The sequence below is a fragment of the Carex rostrata genome, chromosome 1 (genome assembly GCF_964058835.1).
Source record: "Carex rostrata chromosome 1, lpCarRost1.2, whole genome shotgun sequence".
Classification (NCBI taxonomy): Eukaryota; Viridiplantae; Streptophyta; class Magnoliopsida; order Poales; family Cyperaceae; genus Carex; species Carex rostrata.
Genome location: NC_135918.1, coordinates 19,640,526 through 19,656,041, shown reverse-complemented (window position 1 = coordinate 19,656,041; position 15,516 = coordinate 19,640,526). Strand labels below are relative to the sequence as shown.

At 34.3% G+C, this 15,516-nt stretch overlaps 1 protein-coding gene and 1 pseudogene across 1 annotated transcript in view; one reads left to right on the top strand and one right to left on the bottom strand.

Moving 5' to 3' along the window:
- Positions 1-5,627: 5,627 nt before the first annotated feature.
- LOC144563019 (uncharacterized) overlaps positions 5,628-15,516 on the bottom strand; it is a 66,671-nt gene continuing 56,782 nt past the window's right edge. The window contains exon 3 of the mRNA XM_078312399.1: positions 5,628-5,838. The gene's annotated coding sequence lies outside the window, so the exon portion shown is untranslated. The remainder of the gene's footprint in view (positions 5,839-15,516) is intronic.
- LOC144573378 (APO protein 4, mitochondrial pseudogene) lies at positions 12,109-14,132 on the top strand (annotated as a pseudogene).

Sequence of the window (15,516 nt, the reverse complement as noted above, 5' to 3'; positions counted from 1 at the left end):
CTTGGAGAAGGGGATTAATCGATTTTTCAATTTACAAGGAGGAAGACATCGGAGGGATTTTGGGGTTTAGAGCTCACATCACCTATGAGTCTATGACTCTAAGGTAACATAATTTTTTTAATTTAGATCGGAAACGTTGGATCTAATTGGACGGTTGGATCTAAAGAAAAATATTACCTCAGAGGAGGGGACTCGGGGTTTAAAAGGGTTTATGTTTGTATTTTTTTCTTGTTGAACCGAAAAAGTCTTGACCGACTCTTGATGGAAATGATGGCCCACCAGTCATAGATTGTGGCGCTGGAAAAGAGGAAAGGAGTGGATAAGAATGAACCAGCGCTAGATGAGAAGAGACGGAGGTCTGTTGACCCTTCTTGTAGCGATCCACTTCCATCTACTATTTGGCTAGATGGTTAGCAAATGGTAATAAACGTGTAAACGCTGCATGGAAGCTCCACACTCCGAAACCACAGAATATCCATATAGGAATGTGAACGGCCAGATGTTCCGAAATTTTACTTCGTTGGTTCTCTAAAATACTCATTTTGCATTCGTATCCTCTGCATTAACTCGAAAAAGAATCTTTTCGGTTAATACATCTGGACCGTCCGATCAAATTTAAGATTCGTGCAAATTAGATCCGCGTAAATATTAAAGGGCCCCTATGTTATAGACATAGGCCGGATGGGCTCCGTTTACAATCCGACGACCCCATATTCATTAACTAAAAAGATTTTCTTTTGAGTTCATGCAGAATGCGGACTCCTTTTTTTTAACGTCTCATTAATTATGTATGCTGAAAAATCTATACCATAAGAAGCTGATGAATAATATAAAATAAAAGCTTTTTACTATATTTTCAATCAAGTTGGATTTTTAATGCTCTTCTAACCCAATAATAGAAAAATTAACAAATCTAAGCGATTTTTGTTTTAATTTGTAGTATTAAAATAACTTTAAATTTTAATTAATTATAAAAAGAGTTTATATTACAGCTGAAGAAATATTTAAGCGTGTTTAGATTTCCTACTGATGAAATGTTGTTATATACTTGATAATAATTTAATAGTTACTATGAAAAATAATAATTCATTCTTTGTCTTCTTTTTGTAAGTTAATTATCAAAATTCATTTTACCTTTCGAGCTATTAAAATTATATCCTTTTGACAACAACTATTTTAATTGCATTTCAAAATTTATTTTGAATATGAACACGCAAGTGTTGTATGCATAAGTTTCATGTGTTTCAAATAATTTAAATATGAAAATTTTGATTTGCAAGCACATTTTTATATGAAGATTATTTTGAATGTTTAGATCGATTGTTTGAACTTTGATAAAAATATGAAAATTATTTCTTAAACGACATCTTTACTTCCCAAAGCATCATAGTCCACATCTAAAATTATTGTATTTTATGCATAAAATGAATAATTATATATAATAAAAAAAATAGCTTCACAATGTATATACTGTTATTGTTATAGGCATATAATACCACAAACTTTCACCGCTTCACTTTTCATTTGCTTTTAAATTTATTTAAAAACAATCCGAACGGCTTATCCAAATAGTTGGTTTTATTTATTCTTGGAAGGAATAATCAGAATAAAATTTTATGATTTTTAGAATTTATTATATACACCTGATAAAGTTGGAAAATAAAAAATTCTACTTATCCAAGTTAGATTAATTTTAATGCTTTTATTTATTTATTCATGTGGAAGTATTATTTTATGAAAATAAATAAAATAACTATTTATATTCGACATTTGAATATAAAACATGAATAGAAATATAGGCAACATCCATGCAAGTATGCATGGCAACAACTTTTGCATGATGATTTTCAAAATGGAGAGAATAATTTGATCGGAGAGGAAACGAAATCTCGCTCAAGCAATATTTGGCTGAATTTTGAAACATTTTTGTCTACCTAATTTTTTAAAACAAATAACATCATTATTTTATTTCTAAATATAATATGAATACTAAGAGGAGGGTTCAAATGTCTTCATTTTTTGTGCCTCTACCATGCCTCCATTTTTAAAAATGTTAATAAATCAAAATTTAAATCACAAACATCAAAATAAAACCGTTATATGTAATCTATGTTATTTCCTCTACGTGTTCATAAAAAATATCATATTTTAATTTTGTTTACATGTGAATCAATCATTTGAAAAATCAACGTCTATAAATTATCCACATTAGTACATTTTTACAAGCTCTTGATGGCAGCTAAACTAAAGCTGAAATGTCACAATTTTTTACAAGTGCATAAAAAAAATTATGTAGATAATACTCAACGGTTTTAGTTTGACTTTTAAGTTTTAAATTTTAAGTTATTAAAGTTCTTAAAAATAAAGGCATGAAAAAGACACAAAAAATAGAGGCATTTGAACACTCCTCGAATACTAATATTTACAAGTATTATTTAGACAAAACATTTGAACGTGTGTTTTTCTACAGCTGCGAGTCAACATCTAGACAAAAAAAATAAGATGATCGGTAAACATTATGACATAAATAAATGCATTCAAATTGTATTTAGAATCACTACATATCTCTAAAAATTAGTATAGAATTATGAAACATGTACACAAATATATTATTGTCATTTAATTTAAAAAACTCAAATTGGTGAAAAAAATTCTTGAATCTTGCTAGGAACGAAACTCTTTTATTCATTGATCTGACTCATATTAGGATGAATTTTTTTAGTTTAATATCAAGGCAATTAAATGGATAAATTTGTCAATTTTATGAAATTGAGAGGGCTAATATGATATTATGAAGTTTCTAGGGTAAATTTGTAATTTTGAAGATTTTTAGGGGTATATATAAAATCCCCCCTTTCAAATTAATTTTGTTCGCAAAATTTTCATGCTTTCTATGAAGGAAAATATGGGAGTCGTGCTAATATAAATGTTTATGGCCCAAAGTACAAATCTTGAATGGATAAAAACTGAAAAAAAAATTATATCTAATGCAGAAAGCAGTTGGGTCGAAAGAAGAAAGCCTATCGAAGTAAGATTCAAATATCCTTCGCTCGTCAACTTCAGCTATCAGGGTAAACGGGTCAGTCACAGATTCCTTCTCGCATGAGAGAGGGCTCAGACAAGGGGACCCTCTGTCCCCAATGCTCTTCATCATAATCGCTGACTCCTTGAGCAATTTTATGCACAATGCGGAACAAGCCATGCCGCCTTTTGTGCATATGCATCCAAAAACAATCCAGTTTGCGGATGACACGGTCATCATTTCCGAAGCCAATCCACTGACCCTAAAAATAATTACACAGATCTTAAAGGTGTACGAAGAGCTCTCGGGCCTCAAGGTAAACAAAGCAAAGAGTGCTTTTGTCCCGATTTCAATCCCCCCAGAACCTCATACATACGGTGCAAAGAATCCTGGCATCACCGCAAGTGGATCTACCAATCTCGTACCTGGGGCTACCATTATCTATTAAAAACTGCGAATAATCGATTACCAACCTATGGTTCAATCAGTGCAAAGGAAGATGGATGGCTGGAAATCAAATTTCCTTTCCTATGGGGGTAGAGTTACCTTGGTGAAGGCGGTACTATCGGCAATGCCAATACATTACATGCAAGCAACAAGGCTTCCGAAGGGAATCATTAAACAGATTGACAAAATAAGAAGGAGATTCCTATGGAGAGGAAACGCACCCTGCAAGGGAATTAACTGTCTAATGAATTGGGAAACAATATGCACGCTTAAATGCAATGGTGGCATGGGAGTAATCTCCTTGGATGGACAAAATCAGGCACTGCTAACCAAGTGGCTCTGGAAACTGCAACACGATCAGGAAGGTCTATGGTCGTTGACAGTGCGCCAACTGTACAACATCACGAATTACACGCAACTTGCAGAAGCAATTGATCCCACTTCTTTTCTCAAAGAATTATCATTATTGATACCTTTCTTCTCCGCCTCGGTAAAACTGGATACGACCACACAAACGCTGCAATGGAGATGGACTTCCACAAAGACATTCTCCTGCTCATCTGCGTATAGAATGATGCAGGAATCAGGAGTACATTCGGAATACCATGGGGTATTATGGAAACTTAAAATTCCGACAAAAGTACGCATCTTTCTATGGCTATTAATGAATGACAGAGTCCTCACGCAGGAGGTACTGGTGTCGAGAGGTTGTACGATAACACAGGGATGCGTGCTATGTAATAACGGGCTAAGTGAGTCCTCGGATCACCTAATGCGGACATGTACATATTCAACGAATTTCTGGGTGGGCCTACTCGCGCATCAAAACCTCCCGCCAGGAAGGGGCAACAACCACGTTGATATCTGGTGGGATGGCAGACATAGCCTGTCAGGCCAAAGAAAACGCAGATGGGATGTATCCTGGGCGGCGGGATCGTGGGCTATTTGGAAGGAAAGGAATAGAAGAACCTTTACCCAAAAGAGCAAACCAGAGTTTAATTTAATTAATGATGCAGCAATGGATGCACATAATTGGCTACTATTTGGCTAGATGCAACAGTGTGAGGGGAGGGCTGGGTGCCATTGGTGATTTCTTAGTTTTACTATCAGAGCTTTTCAGGAGTTGAGCTAATTTGTAATTTAATATGGCTATGGGGATCTTCTCATCCTAATAGCCACCCTGTACAGTTTTTTTACATCAATATATATCTTAGTGGAAATCTCCACTAACCTTCAAAAAAAAAAATATCTAATGTTTTTTATGTCTCTATTAATATGCAGTGTTCTAAATTAAAGGATTTGAGAAAGAGAGAATGAAATTCTACTTCTGATATTGATTTCTTTACACTATTTGTGAAAACAAAATGGCAACAAAGTGTTCTGATTCCCGTGTGGCCATCCGTGTGGAAAGTGAATACAAAATTATCCGATCAAATTATTTGTGAATTATTTCGCAAATAATTTGATCATTGTTGGTCAACCAAATAATTTAGTGCTCGATTTTCCATCACTAAAAAAATAAATTATTCGCAAATAATTCACAATAATTCGCAAATCTTGTGACTATGATTTTACATATCACAAAGCCCTCATGTTTTATGGCAGACTATTTTGGAAAACCCTCGTAATCAGTTATAGTTTTTAAAAAAAAAAAATTGAAAGGAAACAATAGTTATTGCTGAATTGCTTTACATTTTGGACATTCACGACATTATAATAAAATTATTACAAATTTTCATAAAATCTACATCTAAACATTATGTTTAACTGGCGCATATAGCTACGCAAACAAAACTTAGTTTTATATAAATATATAGGTTACGTCACCGTAGATTATTCCTGTTTGGTCAGGTAAGTGAATTAATAAGAAAGCAACATTCATATCATCACATTAAAATATAAATAATAATAATAATAGTTGATAAAATATTGTAATGGTATAGTTATTTTTGTTTAAAAATGTAAAATTTAGTGTACTTGTATTGAATAATTCAGATCCACTATTTGAATTTTTAAAAACAAACACATTGATCCAAAGCATGGACCAATCCACGCTATTTCAGGCGTCCATTATCAATGGAATTTGGAGGCGTGACCTCCAATTTTTCTCTCACTTAAAAGAAAAAGAAAAAAAAATTCTGCAAGCAAAGGTTAACTTAATGTAGAAGTTTGATGCATAAATCAGTGAAAACATAGCATTAACTTTCTACAAATCAGTTCACCCATCCACAAAGAGTACAAGTCTACAGCACAAAAGGAGAAAACAAAACATAAAATGAGTCTGACTCATAAATATTAAGCTATCATTAAATTAGGATTCTAAACAGTCGACATCAACTATACATCTGCTACGGTCAAAGCTGCAAGCGCTGCCATATAATTAAGAGAATCAATTGCAAGATTAAAATAACAGAACCAACTAAAAGAAAGAGTTATAGCATCAAAGAAAATGTTAAAAATGCATTTACTAAGTCCAGTTAAGTGATTATGTTAACTAGTAAGAACACTGCATTGTATACAGATCCATATCCTCCAAGGTACGTACCTAACTCGAGCAAAATGAAATGGACGGCCCAGATTTACTCTCAGCCGGTGCCTATTCGGGATAGTGTAGGGGGGCAGTATTATTTGTGGTTTGAGATTCGTGTCAAGTTAAAAGAACGATCCTAAACCGTCTGTTTCAATTGTCCTCAGTCAGGTAACCTGAGGGGATGTGAATTCATTGTATACCCTGCTATATTGCCTTTTTTAATTTTCACTAAATTGGAACTGCTAATTTGACAATTGACATAGAGAAATGACTCAAATAAAAGCCAAAACTTTTTATCTATTATATTATTTGAGAATGGTTCAAATGACTCCATTTTTAGTGCCTGTATCATGCCTCCATTTTTAGAACTATAATAACTTCGAATTTACGGTAATAAGTGAAAAAAAATAATGTAATTATAAAAACAAATTAAAATTTTGTGAAAAAAATCACATGTGCGGTGGCATCTATTAGGAATTTAGAATTTAATATTTGCTCAGCTTTTAGCTAGCTGTATCATAAATTCAATATATATTAAACCTCTGTCTGAGAGAGTGTTTAGAATTAAGCATCAATTAGTCTCATATCCATTAGGGGTTTAATCATCATTGGTTAATATTAGAAAATAGGGAGTTACTATTTTTAGAATAAAAATCATCTCGACCTTAATTTTTCTCATTTTAGAAATGTATAGGCAACCGTTATACATAAAGTAGGCAACAGTAGGCAACCGCTTCTTTTTTCTTCTTTTCCGAAACTATACAAGGGCTCCAACAAATCAGAATAGTTAATATAAAAATTCTATTCATCATATTTTCCGCATTTACTCTAAAAAATCATCACAAGGACTGATTAGTAAGAAACCATGATCTCTCTTCGTGAACAATTTTCTATGCCAGTAAAGAGGCGGATATAAACTGGCCTCAGAGAAATGGCCAAGGTACTTAGATAACTGTTAACGTAAATATCATTATTTCAAGTTTTTACAAAAAAAAAAAAAAAAAAAAAAATCCTTCATTAAACAAGTATTTGTAACTAAAAAAATATGATAATTTACCGGAAGCATGACTTGTGAAGGTATGGCAAGTCATTATAGCTGGTGGCTAGAATTTTCATGCATTCTCCTCGGCCAACAACGTGCCAATCCAAATTCTCAAGCACTTTAGACCATTTTCGGTGCATAGAAGGTTTACTTGACAAGAGGCCACCCAACACAATGAGAGCCAGTGGCAAGCCATTGCATCTCTGTACTAACTTTCTAGCTAGCAAGATCCTTCAGTTCTGTCGGACACTCTGGCGAGGGATCGCTGCTTTGAAGTGCCTTCTTAATTTAGGAATTAAAATTGACAAATGGGGATTAATATCATAAACATGGATTTCATTCGAACTGCAACCAAAACTTAAAGTTGGATCGTACAAAATTTAAAGAAAGTTCAATAAATGAGATGAATTTTCTTTCTAGTTCTGCATACGGATATAATAGATATTATTGAACATATTTTTAGGATGTACAGTTGGATCCATTGTTATATGATTTCAGAACAAATTAATTATCCAAATATACATTGACAGCTCAATATCCATTGTTTTTAGGATTTACCGTTGATTTTTTTTTTGTTTTGTTTTGAAAACCTGATAGTTACTATCAGGATAACAATGATTATTATATTGGTATAGTTCCAATATCCAACCAATCATATGTTGGAGAAGTTTGGTAGACACCAAATCTATATTTTCTTTGTTGTCAACATATATATATATATAGCGCGCGCGTAAAACATGAAAAATAGCAACGAATATTCCCTTCCGTCTCTCTCCTTGATTTCTCCTCTTAAAGCTCCATCGGAAATGACGACAGCTCACTATTTTTCTTGATTCTTCTTCGTTAATTGCTATCAATCCTTAATTATTAACTTCTTTCATGTATAACTATTAGTTTATATAATTTTAATTATTTACGCTAAAATGTGTATAATTATCATCATCTTTCTTTGTTATTTTAATTATATTAAATAGAAAGAAAAATCTGAAAGAAGAGGGTATTTAAGTTTTACATACTATAATGTACTTTATTTTTAATCTTACTATTTTATCAAACAAATGTTCCTTAGATGGAATTAATTTTTTAATTAATTCGAATCCTCTTAATGAGCGCTGCCGAATATACTCAGAGAGTCAACGGACGGGTTTACTTGAACCGATTGAAATAGTATAGGAGATTGATTTGTCTGAATAAAAAATGGTTTAGGATTTTAATTATTAAAAGATGGGGATATAAATAAAATAAATTTAGATTTGGGAATAACTGATTTTAAGATTTTGATGGATAAATAAATGGGTAAGGATACAGATAAAGCCTATTTCGTATCCGTTACACAACCAAATAATTATAAAAAAATTATATATATTATATATATTAAGAGGAGGGATCCAATTACACCCTTTTTTGGTGACACCGAATTGCACTCTCCATTTTCAGAGTTTTCAAAGTCCAAATAGTCGATCCAAACCGTTCAACTTGTTGGATATGTTAAAATGTGCTTGCAGATCAAGTTTTACATTTTTTGGAATTTTTTTACTATTTATTAAGTATTTAACAAAGTCGCTATGTTCAGACCGTTGAATTTTTGTACCCATCTTAATAAATAGTAAAAAAATTCAGAAAAATATAAAATTTGATCTGCAAGCACATTTTAACATATCCAACAAGTTGAACGGTGTGGATCGACTATTTGGACTTTGTAAACATAGGGTGTAACTGGTGTCACCAAAAAAAGGGTGTAATCTGATCCCTCCTCATATATTAATGAGCAATGAATATTAATTCTCCAACTATTATTCATAGTTGTGTTATGCTTAATTAAACATTAAAACATATAAATAAATTTCAGAAAATTCAAATAAAGTTTAGACTTTTAAAACACACACACATATAGTTGTGAAATGAATGCATTTTAATGTATTATTTAATAAATAATATTTTTTTTATTATAATAGTCTTACCCGTTTGATACGGGCTATGTGAGGTGGCAGGCCGTATGCTATTGTTGGGCTGAACTGGGCTCGTCCTGCTAGGGATCGCAGGGCGAGAGATGATCAACTCAAGGAGATCAAGGGATGATCTCGGGTCCCAAATCTCTAAAGTAGGCAAATGACCTCGGAGACAAGGGAGTGAACCCCGGAAATATCGTACTATTTCCTGTCTGATATCTCGGAGTGTATAAGTGTGTGTGTAAGAAGGTAAGCGTGTATTGCTCTTGGTTCGCCCTTTCCTTGTGAAAGGAAGGACCTTATATAGTAGACCCATGTACCGTCTTCCCCCTGCCAGGGTAAGGCAGAACGTGGGTTGGTTACAAAGTTATGCGATCATGGCCACGTTCAATCGTGTGAACGAGGTCGGTGGCCGATGTGGTTGCCAGTTATGATCGGTTAATGACTCGGGAACGACTTTGGGCTTTATAACTCTATATGTAGGCTGTTTTTGCCGTAATTAGGCTGACTTATCATGGGCTTCAATCATGGACCCTGCATTGTATCCCGGGTTGGATCCGCAAAACGAGGTCCTAATCCTGGCCTTGTTAGTGGTCCAGATTGAAGCTATATGGGCCGTGGAACATGGCCTTATCACCGTTATTTTTCCATTACTGTTTCGTTATCTGACAATCATAACAGGTAAGAGTAGGGTACGGATAAGGTTATTCGTAGCAGTTTAGGGTAGAGTACGGATAAGATTATTCGTAGCAGTTTAGGATAGGGTACGGATCATTGGACAATTCTATAATAGGTATGGGTATGATAATGCTTCCACCCAATTCTTACCGTACCCGTTGACACCCCTAACAGTAGAAGAGCTAAGGACCAACAAAAGTCAGTTATATAGAAATTCAAATTCAAAATTCCATGTCTTAAAATGTGATTGGAGATCAAATTTTAGATTTTTTTTGAATTTTTTTTCTATATATTAAGTTAGTTTTAAAATCGTTGTTTTGAATGATCCAAAAAAATTTCATTGTTTATTAAAATAAGTGATTTTAAAACTGACTTAATAAATAGTAAAAAAAATTCAAAAAATGTAAAATTTGGTCTCCGAACACATTTTAGTATAGAAATCACATGTAATGGATTGGATCGACCATTTGGACTTTAAAAATTAGAAAACCAATTGATTACACCACGGCCTAGAAACAATCATTTTAATATTAGCCAAGCTATATATATATATATAGAGTGGCTAATATGCATTCGGTTGCATATGGACCAAAGTGCTTACGGTCCAAATTTGATTTTTCAAAATCCAAACGGTCGATCTGAACCGTTCATCTTGTTCTCCATATTAATATGTGCTTGGAGACCAAATTTTATATTTTTCTGAATTTTTGTACTATTTATTAAGTATTTTACAAAATTGTTGATCCAACGGTAGCTTAACAAAACAGTAAAATCAGCAGCTACCGTTGGATCAACAATTTTGTAAAATACTTAATAAATAGTAAAAAAATTCATAAAAATATAAAATTTGGTCTCCAAGCACATATTAATATGGAGAACAAGATGAACGGTTCAGATCGACCGTTTGGATTTTGAAAAATCAAATTTGGACCGTAAGCACTTTGGTCCATAAGCAACCGAATGCATATTAGCCACTCTCTATATATATATATTGACATATAGTAACACTATATACAAGACTAGATTATATAGAAGACTAGATATATATAGAGCAGTTGACGCATCTTATCAAATTTTACTATTTATATATATAGTTGGTAGCAGAAAATAAAATTTTCTCTTTTGCAGGCATGGGATAGATGGAAAGGAGGGAGATTTTGTGAAGTAATTTGTCCAACATAAACCGAAGCGTCCCAAAGAGAGATAGAGAGATGCATCCATGTGGCATTATATATTGTGTGTACAAGAAAATCCAGTTGATCGACCCGTCATGTCAGATGTTATTGTGTATCTTACCACAGAATCTACAGTTTTGCCAGAGCCTAAGCAGCCAGCCTACTTCGATGTAAGAATTATAGATCGAGGAAGCAGCAGTGGACCCATCATCTAATTTTAACGGCTCTGCAATTCTGCATGCTCTATCAATTATGTCACCTTGACCAACCCACAAGTCAGATAGTTTTACTGCTTTTTGCTGTAAATTAAGGTGACATCAATCACAAATTAATTTGTTGCTGTAAAGTTAATTGTTAGGAATTAACTAAATGTTAATGACTTGCAAACCCATGGCAAAAATTAGCATTTATCAAAATATGGAGAAGTAATTTTACTTATATTTATTTAATTTTGAATACATATTAATTTCCATACACTATATTAAGTCCTAGGCTATCAGGAAATGCATATCTTTATTGTTTATACAGCATCAGCTCAGCGGTCATCAATAGACATTGTTCAGGAGCATTTTACCAGTAAATTGATAGTACCGTACCAGTAAATATGCTGTCCCCAAATGATCCCCTTCTTTCAAATCCTTTTCCAAATCATGTTTCCATATGAAGCCATGTTAAAAGAAGCTGAATCAAAAAATGCTAAATGATTAATAAAGAAGTGTTGGTACAATATACCAATGTTGCCCCTCATTGTTTCTGATTTTGTCAGATAAACTGTGAGGCGAAGAGTTGGCCCAGATTAGCCCGTATTCCAATTGGATGGCCTTGATCCAAACAGAAATATTCTGTTAACTCTGAGGTGTTTCTCAATGGACAAGAGTTGGAGCTGCTTAACGGGCCTTTCAAAAAGCGTTTAACTCTTAGCCCATTTACATTCATATAATTTGTCTGTTTAAAATTTAAAATAATAATATTTTAAGACGTAGTAAGAAAAAATTTAAGCGAAATAATAAGTGCAAAAATAGTCTCCTTTTTTATAATTTTTTTAATTTAGAGTTCTCAGTTAAAAAATTGCAAGGTGTAAGATTTCAATAGTTGACAGTAAATAAGAACTCCAAATGAAAGAATGACGACTGACTAGGGTAAATATGTATTTTTAACTTGACGAAATCATTTCTGACCAAATACCTTCAAGTGCCCCGTGATTTCGTTAGAGGAAATATATCCCTCTCAAATCCTGCCAAATCAGAAACGATTTCGTTCCGATTTCATTTCTTCGTTTCAGCGAAGAACTTCTCATTTCGATCAGAGAGTCGGACTCCATTCAGAGACGCGCCGGCGCCGGTGCGGCGGCACTGCGGCACCGCACGCCGTTCCTTTCATTCCCGCCTCAAGATTTGCATTCACGGCTCCGTTCCTCTCTTCTTCCTTTGGTTGCTCCGTTGCTCCCTGTTCACCAAACCTAATTGGACATTCGCATCCACGGTAAATTTCACAAATCCTCTTCTCCATTTTTTCTATGATTTTTAAATTTTGAAATTCCATACAATATCTCTTACTACTTGCTTACAGCTTGGATGCCATTGAGACACGGAATGAAGCAGCAGCGGCATCTCTTCTCCTTCATGCAAATGCAAGAGAGATATTATGCATCCAAAATAAATTGGAATGAGCTAAGACCAATGATTCTAAAGTGGGTTAGAAACCGCACAAATGAATACCCAATAAGGCGCATGGTACCAGTAGCAGAGGAGGTAATTAGAGCAAGACATGCATTAATACAAGGTGTTTCAGCTCTACTCCAAGTTATTAGAGCGTATGTAGTATTGAGATTTTATTTTATTTTTAAAAGTATGTTGATACTTTCTATTTTATTTTTTTAGATGTAATTTAATTTTTAATTTAGAATTTTTTTTAATGCTTTCTAAATTAATTGTATAGATTGGCTCTCGTTTCCGTGGCTATCTCTTCCGTAGTCCTAACGTGGTCATTAAAAACAATTAAAAGTTAATTGAACGGATGTAGAGGTTTAAAAATTATAACAAACTTAATTCCTATTTGAAACTTAATGACTCTAATTTTAATTTTAATTTTAATAATTTTAGTGATGTAGATGCTCTTATATGCTCAACTCTTTATTAAAAAATTCTCACGTGGCAACTTACAACTGAAATTGGAAGCTTTCATGTATGGAAAAATTTTCGTTGATATTCATGTATGGAAAAATTCGAACGGTTGGGATCAGAATATACATGTTCCTGTTATTTCAAAGGAATAACAACAAATTTATTTTCCTTTGGTTCAATGAGCAGATGAGCTTTGACGAGAAATTTCAAAGACGATCCAAAAGTTTACAATCCATCTAATTAGTTTTAAACATTGACAGTCTTAATCATATCTTAACTGTGAACTCCAAATACAAAAAAAAGAAAAAGAAAAAAAAAAGAATATATATTACGACCAAGTTTTTTTGAAATGATTGAAAATTAGAATTAGTTGTATTTAACAAGAGTAGGTTTAAAATGCATTATTAGTTTTGTGTTTCAATTATGTACTACATTATTTGTTTTCATATTTTGTGAAATCATGCGAATTTTGCCCTGAAATTTACGTAGGTGAGACGGGTCACTTGATGAAAACATGTTCCGGTTTCAAGTGGATCGATGGTCAATTAAAAGACATACTGGTTCCAGTTCAGACGTATCACCTTACTGACAACCGTTTCGATTTCACTCGCATCCCTGCTGTTCTAGAGGTCTGCTACCAGGCTGGAGCTGACCTCCCACAAAATCCAAATGCCTTGGAAGGAACGCATCGTTTTTCTCTCCTAGAGATCATCGAAAATCAGAAACGGAGAGCAAACTTGACTTTGGAAGTGTGGGAGAGACTTAGATTTGGTGTTCGAAAACTGTTATTAGTGTACAATGCAAAGGTATGTGAACATTGCTGTGAAGTTCACGTGGGACCCACAGGACAAGAGGTGAGAACATGTGGGATGTTTGAGTACGGGGCATGGAGGGGTGACCACATGTGGAGACGTGCGGAGGTGGATGACATCGTGCCACAGAATATCGTGTGGCACAGGCGACCACAGGATCCTGTTGTGCTTGAGGATAGAGGAAGGGGCTTTTATGGCCATGCACCGGCTGTGGTCGAAATTTGTGCACAAGCCGGTGCAAGAGTGCCTGAAAAGTACTTTTGCATGATGAAGGTGCATGGTTTAGCACCAAAAATGTAGTTAGTTGTACCAGAAATGTCATTCTTTTAGTGTTATAAAGCAGTTTTGTTTAGACATGGGCAATCTTTTTATTAATATTAATATTATGTGGCTTTTTTTTTTTGACAGTAAGCCCGTAGGCATTTATTGATATAAATTTTTTAAGCCTGTTACATGGAAATCTAAATTGAACAAACAAGTAAAGTCATACAGAGACTACATGTACCTGATTCCTCAAGTACCACCTAGAATCCGGTACCAGTATAGTATCTCCCAAAAACTACTTACAAAAAGGAAAATTGCAGTACAGGAATTTAAAACTACATTTCTAATCCCTATTAGCTGAGAAATTAAATATATCTGTGTTGAGGGTCCCTTCTACAACTATCCCTTCAATGACATCTCCATAATTTGCTCCATCAAACATCTGATTTGAGGTTCTCGCCCAGTTTACCAGTATATTTTGACCTTTCCTCTCAGTTGTTGGTAGAGCCTGATGCACCTTGCCACCATCTCAGCAGCTCTCCATGAGGGGAAACTTCACCTGAATGTACCGCATCTACTATCACCTTATAGTCTGACAGTATCAGCGCTTCTGTATTCTACTCCTTTGTTTGTACCAGTGCCCGGTACAGTACTGTTGCCTCTGCTTGGGTTGCATTTATGTCTGTAATTGGAGCCGCTTGCACCCTGGTAGGTCTCCCTTGCTGATTGTACCACATGATTCCCATCCCAGCCTTACCATTTGTGTCCCATGACGCATCAATCATCCCTACAAATGTGTCTGCACAGTCAGCTGCTGGTTGCTGACATGGAGCATTTTGGCTCTGGTAAGGACAGTGGCTTTGTTGAAGCAAGAGTGCTTTGTGGAAGCATCTGACATTGCGGATGCCAAGCCCCCCTTCCTCAATTGGTGCACATATCTTGTGCCATGAAATAAAAGGCATGTAGCTCTCTTTATCTAATTTGCCCCATAGGAAGGAATTTTCTGAGAATGACTTTGATCTTCTCAATCGTGCAAGAGGGTTAACTTGGCAATAGACATGAAGTAAACCGGTATAGACATGAGTACCGATTTGATCAAGGTCACACGTCCGGCAAAAGAGAGTACATTTACCTTCCAACCCGCTAACTTGGAATAAATCTTTTCAATCAAGAGGTTGTGAGTTTGGTATTTTTGACCTTTTGTTGCGACTCTACTGAACCACAGTCCACTGAGAGGATTTTTGTGGGTTGATAGCCAAACCCGAACAGGAAGCAAAATCTTCAAAGATTCTTTTGTCATTTGATTGTGCTGTACCTGTTCTGTTTGCTTTGTCATTTGATTGGGCATAATTACATGATCAAGTATTGCGTTGTAATTTGTAAATGAATTTAATAAAAATGGGATAATTGACATATCAAAACTTGTTGATAAGCAGCAACAAATTATTAATAGATTATAGTAAAAAGAAATAAA